Source organism: Colossoma macropomum, unplaced genomic scaffold (genome assembly GCF_904425465.1).
Source record: "Colossoma macropomum unplaced genomic scaffold, Colossoma_macropomum, whole genome shotgun sequence".
Lineage (NCBI taxonomy): Eukaryota > Metazoa > Chordata > Actinopteri > Characiformes > Serrasalmidae > Colossoma > Colossoma macropomum.
This window is the reverse complement of record NW_023494790.1, coordinates 1284517-1306792: the sequence shown is the minus strand read 5'-3', so window position 1 is coordinate 1306792 and position 22276 is coordinate 1284517. Positions and strand designations below refer to the sequence as shown.

Below are 22276 nucleotides of genomic sequence, written 5' to 3'. Positions count from 1 at the left end.
AGAGGAAGACGTCGTGTTCTGAGACACATAAGCTGGACGTCCGTCCCCCCGCCGTCTTTTAAAGATCAGAGCATAAACTTCGTCTCCTCTGCAGACCAGTTTCTGCTCCGCCATGTTGAACGGTATAAACTTTCACTGTGACGCGACGAACATGATCAGAACGGACTTAAACTTTCTGATAGGGAATGTAATCAGATACAGGCGTTTACACGGATATTATTGTTCTGTTTAACGGATTATTTACAGGATTACCCACCTCGATCAGATGGATAGAAACTGTACTCTGAATGGCCTCAATCGGATAGACTAGACGGATTATTAGGCTGCATGTAAACGTGGCTACTGAGTTTATCTATGGGTAAGTCAATGAGCAGCAAACTAACAAAAGCTCCGGTTCCCCTTGAGAGCCTCCACTGTAGCAAGAATCGACAAGCTGTATGAATGAGTGTGAGAGGCTACAGATACGGAGGAGTTGAACCACTGACTGCATATACAGAAAACTTTTGCTCCCACTGGACATCGGTGACAAAAAGATGGAAACTGCATTCACCCTGCGGTAATCAGGTGTTTTTCCTGTTACATGCAAACTCTGCATTCACAACAATGTTGAAAAACAATGTTACTGAACTACTGAAAATAATAAATACAACCTTATTTTCTTGTTTAAGATCTAACAAAATGGACTGCTTAATAAACAGAAGAAAATCTTACTTCAGGGTCAAATTTAGGAAAATATAACCAATGCGATTAATCATGCTTCCAAAACGCTTCCAAGAAACAAGCCAAAGAAAAAAGTCTGCAGACAAGGACAAATGAGATGAGATGTTTGCACAGTCTGTAAAGTTACGCACCCCAAGCCAACAGGAAGAGTAAAAATGCTGTCAGCGCTGATAGTATAATCACACACTGTGTATCAAATGAAGTACCACTCCATGTACGTAGTGTTAAGCCTATATACACTGCACACACATGACTGCTGGCACTCTAACATGGTCCATCTGCCCTCGGGGTGAATGTTAGCTACTGTAGCAGCACAAGACTTGTATGAACGAAGAGCACAATGAAATCAATTATAAGGATAGAAACTAAATTATGGATCAAATTAGGCTTTACAGATCATCAATAATAAGGTAATTTGACCAATTCAGCTGTTGAGATGTGACTCAGAGTGGTTTGGTGTGAAATGGTTCAGATGTCTTTACAGTGGTGGTGATAGGAACCAGGGGTCGCCATGACTACAACACAAATATAGACATTTTATTTACTATCCAGAACCACCAGTGAACCTACACGAGTCTTCTGAGTTTATATGGAATGTTGATGATGGAAAATAATGGAAAAAAACTGTTTTCTTTGAGGGACTACTCTGCCTTACAACATCCTGTAAACATCCCTCCAAAATTAATGGATTTTTTAATAACTTATTAGGCCAAAACTTTCTACTAACTATCATAAAACAGTGTCTCAGTCATCAGGCAGTGAATTCATAACCATTTCATGTAGGAACTTTCTGTGAGGGAGCTTTTAGAGGTGGACGTCTGGTTCCTATCTCCACCACTGTGAACAGTTCTGACTCGGTACATTTCCCTAGAACGGAGCGTTTCACATAATATCTTAACCAGTTTCATTAACGCCTTGTTTCTGTATCTTGATTATGATGAAGGCTGTCCTGGTTGATTTTAAGACAATAATTCAGTCAAGAATTGCTGTTGCTCCTTTGTGCAAACAGCAAAGGAAACCAGGCCAGCTTTCTCACCACCACAGCAGGGCCAAATATCCACAGCCCTCGGTTCACAGAGGACATGCTCTGCTGGAAAGGCTCGGCACAATGAGCAGGACAGTCCCTGGCCCGGAGCCCGGTGGCTGCCCGGCACCTGAAACCTGCGGCACTAAACAAGCTGACAATCAAACCCTGGGACTCAAGCGTTCGCCGTTAAAGCTGCTGAGAGGAGCGCCGGCGAAGAATGTGCACGAGCCCTTCGCCACAAGGAGGAATTCAGTCCTGTGGGGGAACGAGGCCCATTTCTGCGTTCTCCTTTTTCTGTCCCAAGGCCACGAGGCTGCCGAGACACATAACTCATGCATTTTTGTTCCCGGGACCTGTTTCACTGCTCTGCCTTCAGTTTCACACGCGTCGAAAGAATAGTTTGGCAAAAGGAGGAGTTTGGAGTTACGAGCCCGATGAAGCTGAGGACCAAATGCCTACAGTCAACCAAATAACCCAGCTAAAAACAGCAGAAACAACCAGAACCTTGAATTCTTTCCATTTTTACAGAAAACAGCACCTCGTCTGCTGAAGTCTGAACATTCCCGTCAAATTACATGTTTTGGCATTTTTACTGCCATTTTAGTGCACAATTTCTATTTGCTGAGATCAAAATTTGGGGGGAAAATGTACAAACCTAAAAATGACGGTTCTTCAAGCATTCTTTGGTAAGGAAAATGGTTCAAAATAGACCCATGAATATTCAAAGAACTCTGATTAAAGGGCTCTTTGCTTCATGAAAAGGTTCTTCAGTTTGTTCTTCAGAATATTTTAGTGCGCTATTTCTATTTATTTGCTAAGATCAACATTTTGGGGAAAATTATACACACTCAAAAATTGTGGTTCTTCACGGGTTCTTGAGTGTTCTGTATAGTACCATTAACCCTTCGCATGATTAAAGGTTCTTTGCATCGTTAAAGCATCCTTCAGATTGATGATCTATGTGCTGTAGATGAAAACGGCTCTATATAGAACCAAAAGGGTTTTTCTATTGTAACAAGCCCGACATCGTATCAATACAAGAACCCTTTTGGTGCCATATAGAACCCTTTTTAAAAAGGTTCTATGTAGGACTATCTACAGCACATTCTCCAAAGGCAAAGAACCCTTTAATCATGCAAAGAACCACTGTTCTTACTGAAGAACCCCAGAAGAACCATAATTAAGTGTGTATATTTTCCCCAAACGTTGATCTCAGCATATAAACAGAAATTGTGCACTAAAATGATCTGAAGAACAATCTGAAGAACCTTTTCACGATGCAAAGAACCCTTTAATTTCTTTGAGTGTTCATGGTTCTATACAGAAGCATTTTCTTTACTAAAGAACCCTTAAAGATCCATCATTTTTAAGCGTGTACATAAAATACATAATAAAAACTACAGCACAGGAAACATTTTATTCCAACATGTTAAACTTAACAGATAAACAGTAATTTAACGTTTGAACTTATTTTTACTTAGAAAAATCACCCCCCCACCCCCCACCCCCATCCGAGAGGAGTTCGCTCATGCTGGAGGGGGACAGATGTAGGATAAGAAGGTTTGGAAAGCTCGACTCCACATTTGGAAAGATAAGAAGACGAAGAGTTGGGATTTTTTGCTGTTGCTGTTTCGGCTGATTTTGGCCAAGGTCAGAGGAAGCGATTGCTGGAGGAGATAGCAATGTTGGTGCTGTGCCGTGAGAACAAGGCAGGTAATGGAGCGTGACAGTAGATCTGGAGGGAATCAGAGCAATAAATACAAGAATCAGGGTTATATTCAATGAAGAACAGAGTTCTGCTGAACATCCACGTGGCCGTCCGTTTGCATGGAAGCACGTTTTCACATCAGGGAATTCTCAATCCGGTAAAAACGAGCATCGTAGTAAAAATGGAATTAAAAAGGGAAATCTGAGGTGTTTTCTTAGCTTGTAGAGCTTCTGGCGAGCTGCTGTAACACTGCGCTGAACACGCCCAAACAGACCAACATTACGGTTCCCCCTTGGCCTTAGTCACTACGACCCGGCCTCAAGCTCTGCTCATCACTCTCACGCAACCGGAGTCTCACTCGCATCTAAAAACGCCAAAACAAACCCAAATAAAGCGTCATACAGAGTCAGAAACCGCATGAAGTCTTTAGAGGCTATGAGCTTCCATGAGTTGTTGGGGTGTAACACAGCATACAGCACTGCGCTGTGACTGGCTGTACTGATGCACGGTGGTTAGCATGTTAGCTCAAAGCACAATAAAGCACAGCGCAGCTATACATGTGACGATTTAAGGCTTGGGAATCGCCGTGGTGCATTATGGGACTGTTGCGCCATACGGTTCATTCTTTGTTTACATGCTACAAAAGCTCATATGCAGGTTTACCCAGAGAGGACTCATACACTGATTTAACACACTTACTGGCATAGCTCACTCCATTTTGGTGCATTTTACTCAGTATTTGGCATAGTTCACTCATTTTTTGCCATATTTCATTAAGTATTAGTCACATTTCACTAAGTATTTGCCACATTTCACTAAGTATTGGTCCCATTTCACTAAGTATTAGTCACATTTCACTAAGTATTAGTCACATTTCACTAAGTATTGGCCACATTTCATTAAGTATTAGTCACATTTCACTAAGTATTAGTCACATTTCACTAAGTATTTGCCACATTTCACTAAGTATTTGCCACATTTCACTAAGTATTGGCCACATTTCACTAAGTATTGGCCACATTTCATTAAGTATTAGTCACATTTCACTAAGTATTAGTCACATTTCACTAAGTATTTGTCACATTTCACTAAGTATTTGCCACATTTCACTAAGTATTGGTCCCATTTCACTAAGTATTAGTCACATTTCACTAAGTATTGGCCACATTTCATTAAGTATTAGTCACATTTCACTAAGTATTTGCCACATTTCACTAAGTATTTGCCACATTTCACTAAGTATTGGTCCCATTTCACTAAGTATTTGCCACATTTCACTAAGTATTGGCCACATTTCACTAAGTATTTGCCACATTTCACTAAGTATTGGTCCCATTTCACTAAGTATTAGTCACATTTCACTAAGTATTAGTCACATTTCACTAAGTATTGGCCACATTTCATTAAGTATTAGTCACATTTCACTAAGTATTTGCCACATTTCACTAAGTATTTGCCACATTTCACTAAGTATTGGTCCCATTTCACTAAGTATTTGCCACATTTCACTAAGTATTTGCCACATTTCACTAAGTATTGGTCCCATTTCACTAAGTATTAGTCACATTTCACTAAGTATTTGCCACATTTCACTAAGTATTGGTCCCATTTCACTAAGTATTAGTCACATTTCACTAAGTATTTGCCACATTTCACTAAGTATTGGTCCCATTTCACTAAGTATTTGCCACATTTCACTAAGTATTTGCCACATTTCACTAAGTATTGGTCCCATTTCACTAAGTATTAGTCACATTTCACTAAGTATTTGCCACATTTCACTAAGTATTGGTCCCATTTCACTAAGTATTAGTCACATTTCACTAAGTATTGGCCACATTTCATTAAGTATTTGCCCCATTTCATTAGGTATTTGCCCCATTTCATTAAGTATTTGCCCCATTTCATTAAGTATTTGCCCCATTTCATTAAGTATTAGTCATATTTCACTAAGTATTGGCCACATTTCATTAAGTATTTGCCCCATTTCATTAGGTATTTGCCACATTTCATTAAGTATTAGTCACATTTCACTAAGTATTAGTCACATTTCACTAAGTATTAGTCCCATTTCACTAAGTATTAGTCACATTTCACTAAGTATTGGCCACATTTCATTAAGTATTAGTCACATTTCACTAAGTATTTGCCCCATTTCATTAAGTATTTGCCCCATTTCACTAAGTATTAGTCACATTTCACTAAGCATTGGCCACATTTCATTAAGTATTTGCCACATTTCATTAAGTATTTGCCCCATTTCATTAAGTATTAGTCATATTTCATTAAGTATTTGCCCCATTTCATTAAGTATTTGCCCCATTTCATTAAGTATTTGCCACATTTCATTAAGTATTTGCCCCATTTCATTAAGTATTAGTCATATTCCACTAAGTATTGGCCACATTTCATTAAGTATTTGCCACATTTCATTAAGTATTTGCCACATTTCACTAAGTATCGGTCATATTTCACTAAGTATTGGCCACATTTCATTAAGTATTTGCCACATTTCATTAAGTATTTGTCACATTTCATTAAGTATTAGTCACATTTCACTAAGTATTGGCCACATTTCATTAAGTATTAGTCACATTTCACTAAGTATTGGCCACATTTCATTAAGTATTTGCCACATTTCACTAAGTATTAGTCACATTTCACTAAGTATTGGCCACATTTCATTAAGTATTTGCCCCATTTCATTAGGTATTTGCCCCATTTCATTAAGTATTTGCCCCATTTCATTAAGTATTAGTCATATTTCACTAAGTATTGGCCACATTTCATTAAGTATTTGCCCCATTTCATTAGGTATTTGCCCCATTTCATTAAGTATTTGCCCCATTTCATTAAGTATTAGTCATATTTCACTAAGTATTGGCCACATTTCATTAAGTATTGGCCATATTTCACTAAGTATTTGCCATATTTCATTAAGTATTGGTCACATTTCACTAAATATTGGCCACATTTTACTAAGTATTTACCCCATTTCATTAAGTATTTGCCCCATTTCATTAAGTATTGGCCACATTTCAATCAATGTTTGCTGTATTTCACTCCGTATTTGGCACATTTCACTGGAGACAACCTTTAAGAAAACACTGCTTGCCCAGCTTGCTAGCAAACTAGTGACAATATAACTGCACTGTACTATATTTCACCCAAAATTCCATATTAAATCACACATGGCTAAAGTTTACATCGAAAAGACAGTGAATCTAATGTTTTTAACTACCACACAAAGACTTATTGTCTGACAGCTCAGCTGTTACCAGCTTAGCCACAGTACAACTTACCACACCTCATACCTTCCAGCTGGAAAAGCAGTGAGCTTGTGAAGAGCCGTCAGCCAAAGTGATGAAGCTACTAAACGATGCTGAAAGATTTACTTCATTCAGCTTATATAGTTACATTAAATGAGCTTGAGCTTCATGTTTATGGCGACTCCCACTGCCATGCTGCCTGAGCGCTGTTTAACTACAGCTGCGCCCGGATTGTTGAACTTCCTTTTCTATCTGCTCTTCTTGATCTTTGACCTGGTAGTCATGTAGATCCACACGCTGCAAACATATTTAAGTTCATGGGCTACAAAAAGGCCAAAATTGAGGAAGGCAAGCAGGAAAGGAAGGTTAATTCACCTATTCTGAACCAGCCTAGACTGACTGACCCTGCCACAATGGCGGTTCACTGCCAAGCCCTGCCGTAACGTATCGTACTGGTGTGTTGTGCTATGTTATGTTAGCTCATGGCTTGTGTGTCACATCAGAGCTCCAAGTACAGCTGGACACTGGACTGTTCCAGCGTGAAGCCCGAACCCACATTCCCATCCTGATCTCACTTCCCAAGGACAAACCATCACTCACACACACACTCACACACACACTCTCACACACACACTCACACTCACACACACTCACACTCACACTCTCACACACACACTCACACACACACACACACTCACACTCACACTCACTCACACACTCACACTCACTCACACACTCACACTCACTCACACACACACACACTCACACACACACTCACACACACACTCACACACACACACTCACACACACACTCACACACACACTCACACACACACTCACACACACACACTCACTCACACACACACACTCACACACACACACACACACACACTACAAACCACTTATCCTTCTGAGTCACAGAGCGGGTGCTGGAGCCTATCCCAGCAGTCACTGGGTGGAAGGCAGGACAAACCATTACAGTTAACGGTAAGGCCCGGAACACGCAAGGCATTCGTTCAACGCACCGCAAACACTCGGTCCTTCTGTATAAACTCACCGTACGTTACTACGTCACTGTGGCGGTTAAAACACTCAGTACTGAAGGGGGCGATAGACAGCAAATCGGAGAGGGATCTACTGTTATTCCAGCTAAACGTGGACAGTAGAAGAGAGTGAGCTGCTATACGTCTTCTCTTAAAATGGAAATGCAATAATATCATATTTTTATATTTACGTAAGTCGTCTTTGTGTGAGACTCAAGTGCACGTCTGCTACAGCAGTTGAGAAACACAGTGGCAGAACAAGAGTGCTTGATAATGGTGAAAGTCCAATGTGCAATGTGTGTGTGTGTGTGTGTGTGTGTGTGTGTGTATATGTGTGTGTGTGTGTGTGTGTGTGTGTGAGTGTGTATGTATGTATGTATATGTGTGTGTACATAATGCACTGTTTCAGTTTCCCTTATTTTTCCTGTATTGTAAATGCATTAAATTGAGACACCACTGCATCTTTCTGAACTGAATTATGAATTTTGTAAATCTATACACTCGTAACTACTTGTTAGCTATATTAAGTCAGCAATGCACTTCAAGCGATGAAAGACCTAAATGACAACAAACCACCGCCAACCATGAACCGAACTAACTCAAACCACCGTGTCTTTCTGGCTCAAACGACGTACTCCGACGTTTGTTCATAATATACTGCTGGTTTCAGATCGTAGCTCCAGTGGAAAACTGAAGAAGAAAACTTCGGACACCGAATATTTCGCGAATACACCTGTGGAATGTTTCGCATGTTTGTATTTTTTGCTGAACTTTCCCTTTGAATTCAGTCATAGAGTGGATATCATCTCCAACACAGAGTCCGTACTCACACTCAAGTGCAGAAAAAAAACAAAAACTAAACAAAACAAAACATAAAAAACCTCTTTAGCAAACGAGCGAGACGAGACGCCTCCTATTAGGCTCGGTTCAGCATGTAGGCTTGTTAATAGAGAGGGTTTCAGAGCCTTGGAGGCTGCAGTAAATCAATTAGTCATAGGCCTCCTCTCCGAGCTGTAGCCTCCTGAGGTGGTGCGAGCCAAACCAAACTGAAGAGTTACCCAGGGGGCCGGCAACGGCCGTGGCATTTTAGGAGGCTAGGCGAGAACGTCAGCTGTGAAACGAAGCCAAATAAATCCATAAATCCAGGGGCAGCACCTACAGAACCATGAGAGCCAACAGTCAAACCTTACAGTCTTAACAATGCATGAAAAAGAAAGGCAGCAGCGCCGCTGTGCCAAACTGGCGCTGAGTCCGTGGAGGGTGTCCGTGTGTGTTTCTGTGTGTGAACGCAGCCGCTGGCAGATGTGCCAAACTGATCTGGTTTAGCTTGCACAATACCCGGGGCAAAGGAGCGAGAGGGAGACGTGGAGGGGGGGGGGACCGGCGCCCAGCCACAGTTTCATAAGCGCACAGCTGCCCCATCCACTTACCATAAACACAAAAGCCCTGCAAGCCTGTGCATCTCAAAAGAGGGAGTGACTGAGAACTCCCTGTTCTCTTTCTCTTCGCAGAGAGAGAGAGAGAGAGAGAGAGAGAGAGAGAGAGAGAGAGAGAGAGAGAGAGAGAGAGAGAGAGAGAGAGAGAGAGTGGGTGAGAAGGGGGCATGCCATTTAATTAACAGCTCCCTGCGTTCACACACGGCCCACATACCTGCACCTGGAGGAAACGGTCTGCACCTACAGCTCTGCAAACACGTTGGCAATAAAAAGCGGATGAAAAAAACACTCTTTAGAAAACAGAGTGTGAGGCTACTTTTGTACAGCTTCACTCAGATCCATCTGGAAACTAGCAGCGCAGCGCGAACACAGGCCGGCCTGTTAAATTGTTACCAGGCAATGAGAAGCATCTGCACAACGCTGAGAGAGAGAGAGAGAGAGAGAGAGAGAGAGAGAGAGAGAGAGAGAGAGAGAGAGAGAGAGAGAGAGAGAAATGTGTATTACTTTTAACTGCTTCTACTTTTTCTAGCCAGTTCTATGGTTATTAGCTTTATGTTTTATGACATTATTATATCTGTATATACAAATATATATCTATAAAAATCAATAAAACTATTTCTATAATCTTAGAAATGAGCTTTATTATTATAGCTATTTGCTATAACTATTTAACAATTGTTGTATTATTATTAATTATAGCTATTAGCTGTTATTTCTAACCAATTAGCTCTACTACAGCGAGTAGCTATGACTATTTATTCAACAATTAGCTTCATCAAATCACCTTCGTCACATCACATTTACACAGGTGCGAAGGTGAGTGAAAAGAAATGTGTATGTATACGTATACGTATATTAATAACATTAATAACACTAGTATTGAACTATTTCCAATGTACAGTTATGTCACAGTAATATGGTTATGAAATAAAAAGCTATGATGTGTACATTTTACACATTTCCATGTATTCAATGTGTGTATTTAGCTATTTCCTGTTACTTCTAACCAATTGGCTGTGTTATAGCTATTAGCTTTAACAAATCTATTCAATAATTAGCTTCATCGAAGCTATTCGCTATTATTTAAACCAGTTAGCTTTACTACAGCTATTAGCTAAATTGATAGCAATTAGTTTTATTATAGCTATTAGCTACAGTAATTACTTTTATAACAAGTAGCCTTATTATTATTATAGCTATTAGCAACAGCTATTCCCATAACAACTAGCTATAGTATTATAGCTACTATATGTAGCAATTTCTGTAACACTATTAACAGATATTAACTATAGCTATTTCTATAGATTACACCATCTACACGACCTGCTGATACTGTTTACTTTACCTATCTAGTTGATCAGCATCGACTGGCCCACCCAGCATCAATCAACACTGCAGGAACACCATGTCAAAAAAATGAACATTTCAACAGAACCATAAGTTCTATATAGAACAATTCCACGCTTAAATGGTTCTTTGCATAGTGAAACGGTTCTCTCACACCTGTAACAACGGAAGAACCTTTTGCTGTTTCTATACAGAACCATTTCACCATGCAAAGTCGTATATGGAACTCATGGTTCTAAATAGAACCGCTCCCTTTACTAAAGAACCCTGGAAGAACCGTCTTTAAGAGTGCACTGTTATGCATATAAATGAACACAAAGCTAAAAAACCATAAAGCCTGGTTCACATAGGCTTCCATTACTTGTTAGCTACATTAGCCTGGCAGCTCCAACGCTAAAGAGGCAAAGTTTGGTTAGAAGCCTGACAGAACCGTTACACCATGCAGAGAACCATTTAAGCATGAACAGAACCGCCGGCTTTACTAAAGAACCCTTGAAGAGCCGTATTTTTTAGAGCGAACGTCATACAGATCACGTTTTTGTACGAATGAATTCGCCAAAAGTGCAGCGTGAAAGACGGGACGTCCTGAGGCTGAGACCTCAGAGGCAATCAGCTGATTGTGTTAGCATTATCAGACTAATCTGTCTTCAATTCAGCACGGCTACTACGGTTTCGCTAAAACAGCTGTCAGAGGGAGTTTACAGAGTTTCCTCCTCTCGAGTTGAGTAATGTCCCACACATGCTATGCAAACCGACTGAGACGGTGAGAGAAAACGAAGTATTTCCAAATGTGGCAGCGATTTACATGTCGGGTCTTATTGGTGTCATACTGACTCTGCAGGCCTGAGATTACGAGATCATTCGGCTCTGCTTTCGTCCACCTTTTAGCCCCCAGTTACCTCAAAAGCTTTAAAAATGTTAAACAAGACGGACTTAATAAGACCAAACATTGATTGGGCTGATAAAAGCAACCAGTTTGTGCATGCATCTGGTGTCTTTTGAAGGGGAATGCCACCAATCTTTCAAAATTTCTGCACAATTCGAAGGGATCCGATGTGAAATGGTCTTTACAGTGGTGGTGATAGGAACCAGGGGTCGTGATGTACACAAATACAGCCTTTTCATTTTTTTTTTACAGTGAACATACACATTTTTTGAGTTTTTATATGTAATGTTGATGAAGGTAAACTACTGCATGTATCTCTCCACTGTGAAGTGATTAAAAAATGGCATTTAAGGCCAAAAGTTTTCCTTACGTGCACGAACATGTCTCAGACATCAACAGCTGATCATATATTATATTACATCACATAACCATATTATGTAGGAACTTTTAGTGAGGGAGCTTTTAGAGGTGGACGTCTGGTTCCTATCACCACCACTGTGAACAGCTCTGGACGACTTTGGTTATTATAAACCACATAATTATATAAAAATTTAGAAAAATTGGTGGAGTTCCCCTTCACGCAGTCAGTTCCACACTGATGAGACATTTTGTACATTTGTGAACACACCCAAAGCGACACTTCCACTTCTCTCATGTTTGCGCTCTGAAAGCGACGTCAGCGCTGGGCTCCTGAACGTGCAGAGGAAAAAGCAGAAGTAGCTCCTCTCGTGGCCGTGGATCATTAACCTCACAGCCAATGAGGCAATAAAACTATCTTTGTGGACCGTGTGACCCAATATAGGAACTTCCATTGTAGGTGGGACGGCAGAACAACCCAGATTAAGTGACCCAGTTAATGCCAAAACGACCACTATAAAACAATGGAGCCATGTGCAGAAGCACGAGGCCTCCGAAAGCATCCACAGTACAAAGGCCTTTACAGTAGATCAGAAACTTAATAGGACCAGGCTCAACCATGTGTGAACGTCTGATAACTTACTTTGTCTGGGCCGCTCGCCGCATTTTAATCTGTACAATACAGAATGTGGGGGGTGGGGCTTAAACAGGGGCACACAATGAGGAATACCGAGCGCTCGGCTCTGCACAACCCTGTCGGCCAACGTTCGAGTTCTTGGTTACTTGCTAGATCAATAGATAAAGTCAGCTCCTTAGATCCCGGTAAACACGATTATTAGACCGGGATAGAGGCTGATCCTAGATCAATACTCTGATTATGAAGCATCATAATCAATAAGCACCCTGGCTTTTATTCAAATACTAAAAATGAACCCCAAACATGTTTCTGACTTACAAGAATAATAATGAATGAACGAACTACAAGGAAGTCCAAGTTTTAGAACAGATTCAATCTAGAGGAAAGACTCGTCACTTTAACCCTCACGTCCTGTCCAGAGCCTCAAGGGGAACTCCACTGATTTTTCAAAATTTCTGCCTAATTAAAATCATTAGGATGTAAACAACGTTAAGTGTTATTTAAAGTGGAATTGCTGATTATGAACCAGACGTCCAAAAGGTTTAACTTGGAGTTAAAAGTTGGTACATAGATGCATTGACTGATGCCCGAGTAGTTAGTTTGGAGAGGAACCCTTAGACTAAAACAATTTTTCATATCCATTCACGGTGGAGTGTTGATGCAGGGTGTTGTGAGGCAAAGTAGCCCACAAAGAAACCATTTTTCCAGTGTAGGTTCATTCATGATTTGGATCGCAAATAAACATTTGCATGTTTACATTTATACTTGAGCTGTGAACACTGTGACCCCTGGTTCCCATCAATGCCACTGTGAAGAAATCTGAGTCAGTCCAGTTTGTCAACAGTAAACTGCTTCACAACAAACCTCTCTGAATGACTGCGTCTCTATGAATGAATTATGCAGAAATTTTGAAAATTTGGTGGAATATCCCTCTGCAGAAGAGCTCAATTAAACCAGAATCTCTCACTCACTTACAAGACTACTAACAGTTTAGTGAAAAAGGTGGCCCAAGTTTTAAAATATTCAACCTGAAATGTTTTCGAGAGTAATTTTCAAAAACAGGCAGGGCTTAAAATAACTTCCCCGTCGAGAGGGAGACATTTCAGAGCTGGACGCCGTGACTGGATGAATCACGGCCTCAGACGGAGTCAGCTCCTTCAAACAATACGGGAAAAAAGTTAAGCTAAACATCCACGTAGAGGTCAACTGGCCTCGTGTCAGCGGGGGAAAACGCTATTAGCTTGTATTCCAAATAAACAGCGGTTACGCGATGCCAAACCTGGTCTGTGCGCTCCGAGCTCTTAAGAAATTAGGCCTATTACCCAGTTACGCCCAACTAACCACCACAAACATTCCCAAAAGTCTCTGTCCAAAAAGCCCTGCGAAAAGGAAGAGAGTCTGGCAAGCACGCCCGCGTGGGGGGGGCTCCCCTGCGCTCGAACAAGAGCAATCAGCGGTTTGGCCTGTGGGGGTGGGGGGGGGGAGTCTAATGCAATATCCTCGACAGCGTCACGCTCCATCGTCAACAAAAACAACAACAAACTGATGCCATGCAGTGGGGATCGCAGCCCAAATGTTCAGAAGAGCCATTTTGAGCTTTCAACAGAAATCAAACCACAACATTTTATGTCCATTTTACCATCTCAGCTGTAAATCTGTGTCAGTAGTGCTAGCACAAGCTAAAAATATAATATAAACGAAAAACACAGACTTACTTTGCTCTGCCTTTAATCTTTAGCTCAGCTATAGCTGCTTTTCTCACATCTCCAGCAGGAAACTTTTCCTCAAAAGTGAACAGTTTCTTGTAAAATGTCTCTTAACGTTTGACTTTTTACGAGGCTGAAGTCGCTTCTCATTCGCCAGCTTCTTGTTCGAATTGTCCCGTTCCATCTTAAATGGTGCCTGAGATGCCAGAATGTAACTGCCGCACCATTTAAGGTGGAATGTAAAAATTCGAGCAAGAAAGTTTAGAATGAGACGCGACTTTTTAGTGTGTCAGTTTCTCATTGCAGATTAAACGTATCAGGAAACCAGCTGGAGTGATTATAAACACTAATAAGTCCATTCCTCTCCAAATTATCAATGTTCATCTTAAATCTCTCTCTTTGCCGTTTCGTTAGCTGCTAGCTAGGCGAGACTGTTGTCTGTGTTGCTATGGTGACCAGCAGTCTGCGCTGATCTTCAGGGTTAAAGGGTGAATCAGCAGTTCTACATTAACTCCAGAGTTTAAGACCATTTACTGTTAAACTGTGTTGAACGATCAGCAGAGCTTTATTTTACTGTAAAGGAGGATTATTTTATTTTTACCTACAAATCTGATTCAGCTGTGGAGCCACAACAGGGCAGTAAAGAGCCGCATGTGGTTCCGGAGCCGCGTGATGCCTGACTTGGGGTATCTCACAAAATGGATGGTGCAACACTGTCAGAAATAAAGGTTCTGTTCAGGTACATTCTTCGTTCATCGAGGTACAAACAGTGTAAATGTTCCCTCAAAGCTCCAACAGTGGTTTTAAGGTCTGATTGTGAACCTTAAATAAGTTTCTCCAGGTGAAAAGTTCGTATTTGTACCTTTTCATAACCGAATGTTTTAAACAGAACAGTAAAATAAAAGCCTGGAGACGAGACGGGGTGTGTGGAGTCAGTACAGCTTAGAACATATCATTTCAGTGGATTATGGTTCAGTTATGTTCCCTGACTGAAGGGACTGAGATGGACCCTTGAGGGTTCCACCCCAGTGACAAGAGGGGAACTGACCCAGAGACAGTTTAGCACCTTTATTTCTGAGAGTGTAGTTTTGTGCGAAGTCTTTATGGCCTGAACAGACGAAGCTTTGGGTGCCATCCTGTTCAGCTAAAGGCATTCTGGAAGCAAAGAGCAACTCTCTGGCCGGTTTGGCAGAATATGACAGCGTGAAGACTTGGCGTGTTCAATCAGCGCCAATGAGGAACACGAACTGGAACAGAACTCTTCCACAGTGATTTCAATATGAGGTAACTTTAGAACAGCTGTCCTTCATAAAGCCACAACAGGAACCATGTAGTTGAGGCCTACGTGGAGCCTGCCCACAGTTTTGCACAACATCCTTCGACAAAAGCGATGACTCGACATTGCAACAAGAAAAAGGCTGAACATTGAATAATATCAGCAGCATTTGATATTAATGACACAACAGCTGTGAGTTTTAGGGCATTTTAACATATGCTGACCATTTACTCACAGTGTCTGACTGAATGCAATACTAGAGTGAGTTGGAGGGACAATGTAGGGCTGAGAGGTCAATCGTTTTTATGTAAAGCTTATATATATATAACATAAGAACAACATATTATACTCTACTACTATAAAACAGTGCATTAATACAAACACACTGTTAAGGATGTGACTGAGAGGTCAGAGACAGCGCAGCTGTAACTAGCTACACACTTAGAAAACATGGTTCTTTAAGGGTTCTTTAGTAAAGAAAATGGTTCTGTATACTCAAAAAACCCTTCACATGACTAAAGTGTTTGTTGCATCATGAAAGCGCTCTTCAGATTGATGGAGAATGTGCTGTAGATGGTTCTATATAGCACCCAAAAGCGTTCTTATATTGTCATGGTGTTAACAACCCTTTTGGATGCTACCTAGAACCCTTTTCAAAAAGGTTCTATATAGAACCGTCTACAGCACATGTATGCACATTTTTATTCAACCTGAAGAACGTTTCATGATGCCAAGTGTTCATGGTTCTATATAGAACCATTTTATTCTCTAAAGAACCACTGAAGCACCATTTTAAGAGCGTAACACTCAAAACAGAGAAATACTCTCTCACTGTTTTTGGTTCTTTAGTGAAGAAAACGGTTCTATATAGAACCATGAACACTCAAAGAAAGGTGAAAGGGTTCTTCAGATTTTTCTTTTTAGCACCAAAAAAGGGTTCTTCTATTGTTACTCATATCATAACAATAGCAGAACCCTTTTTGGTGCAATATAGAACTCTTCTCAAAAGGGTTCTATATATCACCATCTACAGCATGTTCTCCACCAATCTGAAGAACCCTTTTTCCTTCAATCATGTAAAGGGTTCTTTGAGTGTGCAGGTTTAGCTCATCTAAAGGAGCAGCCTGTGTTGCTCAATATCAGTGAACCAAAGTTTCATCTGGGCTGTTTCTGAATGATAATAAACATGTAATAAGAGAATTTTCAAAACATAAGAGCTGCTTTTAAGTTACAGACAGAGCTGAGTAATACAACGATATGTATTGTTATTGTGATGAATGTTTTCTGAGCGTATCAAACACCTTCAGAACTTAAAGAACAATGAAACACTGCACGTTCTGTTAAAAGAGCCTAATTAGTCCTGTTTAACTGGATTTAGAGCAGCACAGTGTGTGGAATGTTGAACGTCACTGTATTTGTAGTTTTTTAATAATAATTTTTAAAAGTTTTAGTGATCCCATCAGATGTCTACGGCAGTCTGGAGAGGCCACAAGGTAGTTATAATTTTCTGGATTGTTATTCTGAGATCATGACTTAACTAACTTGTGACCTCAAGATAAAGTTGTTATCCTGAGATAATGAGTTACATATCTTATCATCTCAGGAAAACACTTATCTTGAGACCATGAGTTAATTATCTTGTGATCTCAAGATTACAACGTTCTTATCTTGTTAAATATCTTGTGACCTCAAGATAAAGTTGTTATCTTGAGACCATGAGTTAATTATCTTGTAATTGTAATACAACAAAGTTGTTATCTTGAGATAATGAGTTAATTATCTCGTGATCTCAAGACATCCATGTACTGTGAATAACAACGGCAACCAACTGACAAAGTTTGATTGATGGATGTGTTGTACATGGTTCTATATGAAAAGGGGTTCTATACAGCACCAAAAAAGGTTGTTCTATTGTTACGATGTCAAGCTTGTTACAACAGCACTGCAGTAACACTGACGTGGTGGTGGTGTGTTAGTGTGTGTTGTGCTGGTACGAGTGGATCAGACACAGCAGTGCTGCTGGAGTTTTTAAACCCTGTGTCCACTCACTGTCCACTCTATTAGACACTCCTACCTTGTCAGTCCACCTTGTAGATGTAAAGTCAGAGATGATAGCTCATCTGCTGCTGCACAGTTTGTGTTGGTCATCCTCTAGTCCTTCATCAGTGGTCAGAGGACGCTGCCCACAGGACGCTGTTGGCTGGATATTATTGGTTGGTGGACTATTCTCAGTCCAGCAGTGTCACTGAGGTGTTTAAAAACTCCAGCAGCACTGCGGCACCAACAGCTGCAACACACTAACACACCACCACCACGTCAGTGTTACTGCAGTGCTGAGAATGATCCACCACCCAAATAGTACCTGCTCTGTGAGGGTCCATGGGGGTCCTGACCACTGAAGAACAGGGTAAAAGGGGGCTAACAAAGTATCAGAGAAACAGATGGACTACAGTCTGTAACTGTAGAACTACAAAGTGCACCTATACAGTAAGTGGAGCTGATAAAATGGACAATGAGTGTAGAAATAAGGAGGTGGTCAGAATGTTATGCCTGATTGGTGTGTATCAGTGACCCAATGACGCATGATAAAGCCGTTAGAATTAGCTACATTGCTAACAAATAGACTAATACTACTCACTGCTGCCCTCTAAAGGCCTCAGCGTACTTCATGCTGAATGAAATTCTCGAGGGTTGTGTGAAGCCGAAAGCGCCTTCGCCAGCTTACAAGCTCGCATACTTCCTGCGGTTTCGTGTCGCGGATGCTCCACAGGTGGCGCTATGACATTTTATGCTAAGTTTCATGGCTGCCGGAAAACAATTCTATCACAGTTCTAGCTATGGCGGCGTTTGGGTCCAGAATGCTGCCATCATTTAAGGTGGAACGGGAAAATTAGAACAAGAAGCTGATGAACAGAAAGCCAACTTCAGCCTCGTCCCCCTGTGAACCTGAATATAAGATACCCTGTATGTTGTGGTGCTCAGTACTAGTCAGTACTACCGAATAAGAGACTTACCATCTGACATTTAGGAGATGCTCATTGTTTATTTAACAAATATGCGTTTCACAGTGAGATATTAGTGTCTGCTGAAGCTGAAGTTGTCCATCTTTGTTTAATGGCACGCCTCTTTTTTACTGACCAATCAGAGGCTCTGTCGCATAGCGTCTTCGTCCACGGACCTTTAAGGCCTCAGCAGACTTCTTGTGGAGACGATGTTCGTCTGGCTTCAGGAACAACGTGACATAATTGCGGAGAAAACAAACAACCGCAGACGTCGCACAGAGGCTTCGTTCGCCCAGCTGCCATGTGCGAGACACGGCAAACGAAGCCTCTGCGCGATGTCTGCGGTTGTTTGTTTTCTCCGCAATTATGTCACATTGTTACTGAAGCCAGACGAACATCGTCTCCACAAGAAGTCTGCTGAGGCCTTAAAGGTGTCATAGCACCAAGTTATGAGTTAGAAACTTTGTTAATTAAACCTTAAAGTATTAAATTCTTTCTTTTATTTTCATTTATTTGACGCGCCCAATTCTGTTTGTTACGACATAATATGACTGTGAAACCAACGAAAGTGGAAAACGACAGCCATCAGTTTAAACAGCTGCAATCAGGCGATTAAGCAAAGACTGTGACGATCCTGTATAACCCCTAATCTAAACATTACACCAGCGTATCAGTCCATAGTGTGACGTTTGTGAAATTCTGTTTTTAGAGCTTCCTCACATTGTTTTGTTTTCATTCAAGCAGAGCCTAGTAACTGTTTACGGTCGAAGGCCTCAGATCAATAACTGATATTACTGAAAACCAAACTTAAATAAGCGTCAATATTACACAAAGTACTGATCTTCTGATCTCTTTCACGTGACGTGATTTTAATGTTATGTACCATGAAGGGAAATGTAGCTATAAGGTGCTCATATGTGCTACTTTGTGACTGAATCTGGATCACAAGGATCACATCACGATAATTCTACAGAAAATAATCAGTCGGCTACATTTACATCATCGCCCACGCTAGGGCTGAACGATTTGGGCAAAATATCTAATTGAGATTTTTCTGACCAACACTGCGATTACGATTTAAACTGCAGTTGTTTATAATTGAGGTGGGTAATAATTGAGAAGATCTGCATATATTTTTTTTTCTGGCTTGAGACTTGAACTGTTAGCATAGTTAACCAGCCTGCCAGGTATGTTATTCGTGGTTGTGATGTCACAGCAGTTCGCAAGCTCCACGTTATTAGGTCAAATTTCCCTATTTAAAACTTGATTTAAAAAAAAAAAATATTTTTAAAAAATTGCAGATTTTTAAATTGCGCTCTTTTAAATTGCGATTCCGATATTAAAAACGATGAATCCTTCAGCCCTAGCCCACACTGATCCATCACCCTAATCTTCAATTTTATTGCAAGACGACACAGTTCGATATACTGACACTACACCATTTAGGCTGAAACTGAATTTGAAACCGCTTAAAACTGTATCGCCAATGTGAAAACAGGTGTATCGGTACATCCCATATACTATCCTATGATACTGAATCATCCACGCCATCAAATATCAAAGCATTTTCTTAAAACATCTTAAAGCCGACACTCCTATGAGCTATGAGCAGAAATGGTGCTGTTTATATGGTAATATCCCAGTTATTTATACCAACACGGTCATGAACAAAGATAATTCTGCCTTTTTAGCCACCATGCGGCTTATGGTCATCTCGAGAACAGTCTGAAGGAACGCCTGGTCACCAAAATAGGTGAAAAACTCAAACAACAAGCACAAAGTGGCAACAATCACCACACAATCCATGATGCAATGGCACAGAACAGCTCACACTCTTTAACACTGAGTCAAAACTGAAAGAGGATTTAATAACTAATCATTACTGGCATTCGTTCATGGTTCCTGGCCAAACATGAGTGTAAGTGGGGCGAAGAGTTGTAGCTCTGAATAACTGAAAGAACTGAAAGGTTCCAGGACCTGCTGAACATGTTCCCATGTTCTTAAAACATCTTCACTCCTTTCTGGAGTAAACAGCCACTAATCCGCTTAAGATGATATTAAAAACCCTTTAAAACTCCCGTCTGTAGCCCAACGTTACTCCTACATGTGAAACTCCTGTATGTGGATGCACTGTTCCTCATTGACATCGGCTCAGCCAACAGAAGCACCTATAGAAACATGAAAGCCACTGAAGCTGAAAAACAAGCCATCTCAGCCAGTAACATGAAGTCAGATGGCTGAGCTGGTTTGTAATGTGGCTGCAAGTGAAAGGGGACTTCCACCAACTTTTTAAAATGTCTGCATAATCAAATCATTGAGCTTTAAAGTCATTCAGAGCGGTTTGGTGTGAAATGGTTCAGATTTCTTCACAGTGGTGGTGATAGGAACCAGGGGTCGCCATGACTACAACACAGATATAGCCATTTTATCTGCTATCCAAAATTATAGTGAACCTACTGTGTCTTCGGTTGATGATAAAATAGTGGAAAGTTTTCTTTGGGGACTATTTTGCCTCACAACGCCCTGCATGAACCTCAGCACCATAAACAGGTTTCAAAACACATACTTTTTAAGCAGAACTCTTGTAAAGACATCAGGCAGTGAATTCATAACCATTTCATGTAGGAACTTTCTGTGAGGGAGCTTTTAGAGGTGGACGTCTGGTTCCTATCACCACCAGTTCTGACTCGGTAAGTTTCTCTAGAACTGAGTTTTTCACACCAAACCACTCTGAACGACTCTGTTTACACTTTAACCATTTAACTATGCAGAATTTCCGAAAAGTCGGTGGAGTTCCCCTCCAACTTTTCTAGCTCCTCATGTTCTGGCTGCTAACAAAGTCAGCTTAGCAGTCGATTAAAACTGTTAAGGAGGTACTTAACAGCGAGGCTGAGAGCAGAGGTCGAGCTATTACACATGTGAAGTAGTTCGTGGGTCGTTAGCTACTGTAAACACAGGTGGGTCATAATAAAAACAAGCCTTGGCAAACAATAGCTAACCTCGCTAGCTGGAAGGCTTGAGGGTTTCTCATCCACCAGAGGGGGGGGGGCACTTACATCGCCGTTTCCTTAGCCTGCTGCTAGTGCTAGATGGAGTCAGAGAGGCAGGAAAGAAGTGGTGAAGTTATTAGAGCAGAAAGGAAAAGCATGAGGGTCAATCTGGCCTCTCAAACGCCAGCCTCTGACTCGAACTCGCCGTTCCACCTTAAAAGGCGCACCAGTTGCATTGTAACTGCTGCGCTCGTGTTGTAGCGGTTACATAGGAACTGCTGCACCATTTAAGGTGGAACGGGAAATTCGGACAAGAAGGCAAACTTGAAGGAAAACAGGGTAAAGTTTGAACATTAATCCATCCGCAAATGAGCCGAGAGTGAAGCAGACGTTACTCACGAGAGGCGAAGGGCCGCACCAACAGACAAAACAGGTAAATAAAGTTCAACAAAAAGCGGAGAAACTAACTTTTTTGTCAGGTCCTTCAAAAAAGTAGGAGGTCAGTTTTGCTGCTGCATGTTTTCTCGCTTTCTCCCCGCCCCGTGTGTTCTGCTGCGGGGCTACACGGGGTCGGTGTTGGTGTGTTTCTCCTTGTTTCTCTCTCTTTCTCTCCCTCCTGCAGCCTCTCACTGGCTCCCCTTCTCTGCGAGCAGCGTTAAGTGAGTGAACGCTAAACACTCAGCGCACATTGCGCACTACGCGCTGGGCCAAACCATTTCACCGCACCGTAGGGGGGGGGGCGGGTCAGCAGAAGTAGCTCATGGGCACTAATATGTCCCACAATTCAACACCAAGTGTCTACAAGGTATAAAATAGTTCTAAAGTGTGCAAGAAAGTAGACTAAACGTTCATTTACTTACTTTATCTTTGTT

The 22276-nt window shown here is 41.1% G+C and overlaps 1 protein-coding gene across 2 annotated transcripts in view; it reads right to left on the bottom strand.

Annotated features, from left to right (window-relative positions):
* The window catches only part of fam53b (family with sequence similarity 53 member B), a 54511-nt gene extending 32444 nt beyond the window's left edge, over window positions 1-22067 (bottom strand). The window contains exons 1-2 of one of the 2 annotated variants that reach the window (XM_036571871.1): window positions 21873-22067; window positions 21414-21499 (exon numbers count right to left, since the gene is read on the bottom strand). The gene's annotated coding sequence lies outside the window, so the exon portion shown is untranslated. The remainder of the gene's footprint in view (window positions 1-21413; window positions 21500-21872) is intronic. The other variant, XM_036571870.1, reaches the window with a different exon arrangement.
* Between the last annotated feature and the right edge of the window lie 209 nt (window positions 22068-22276).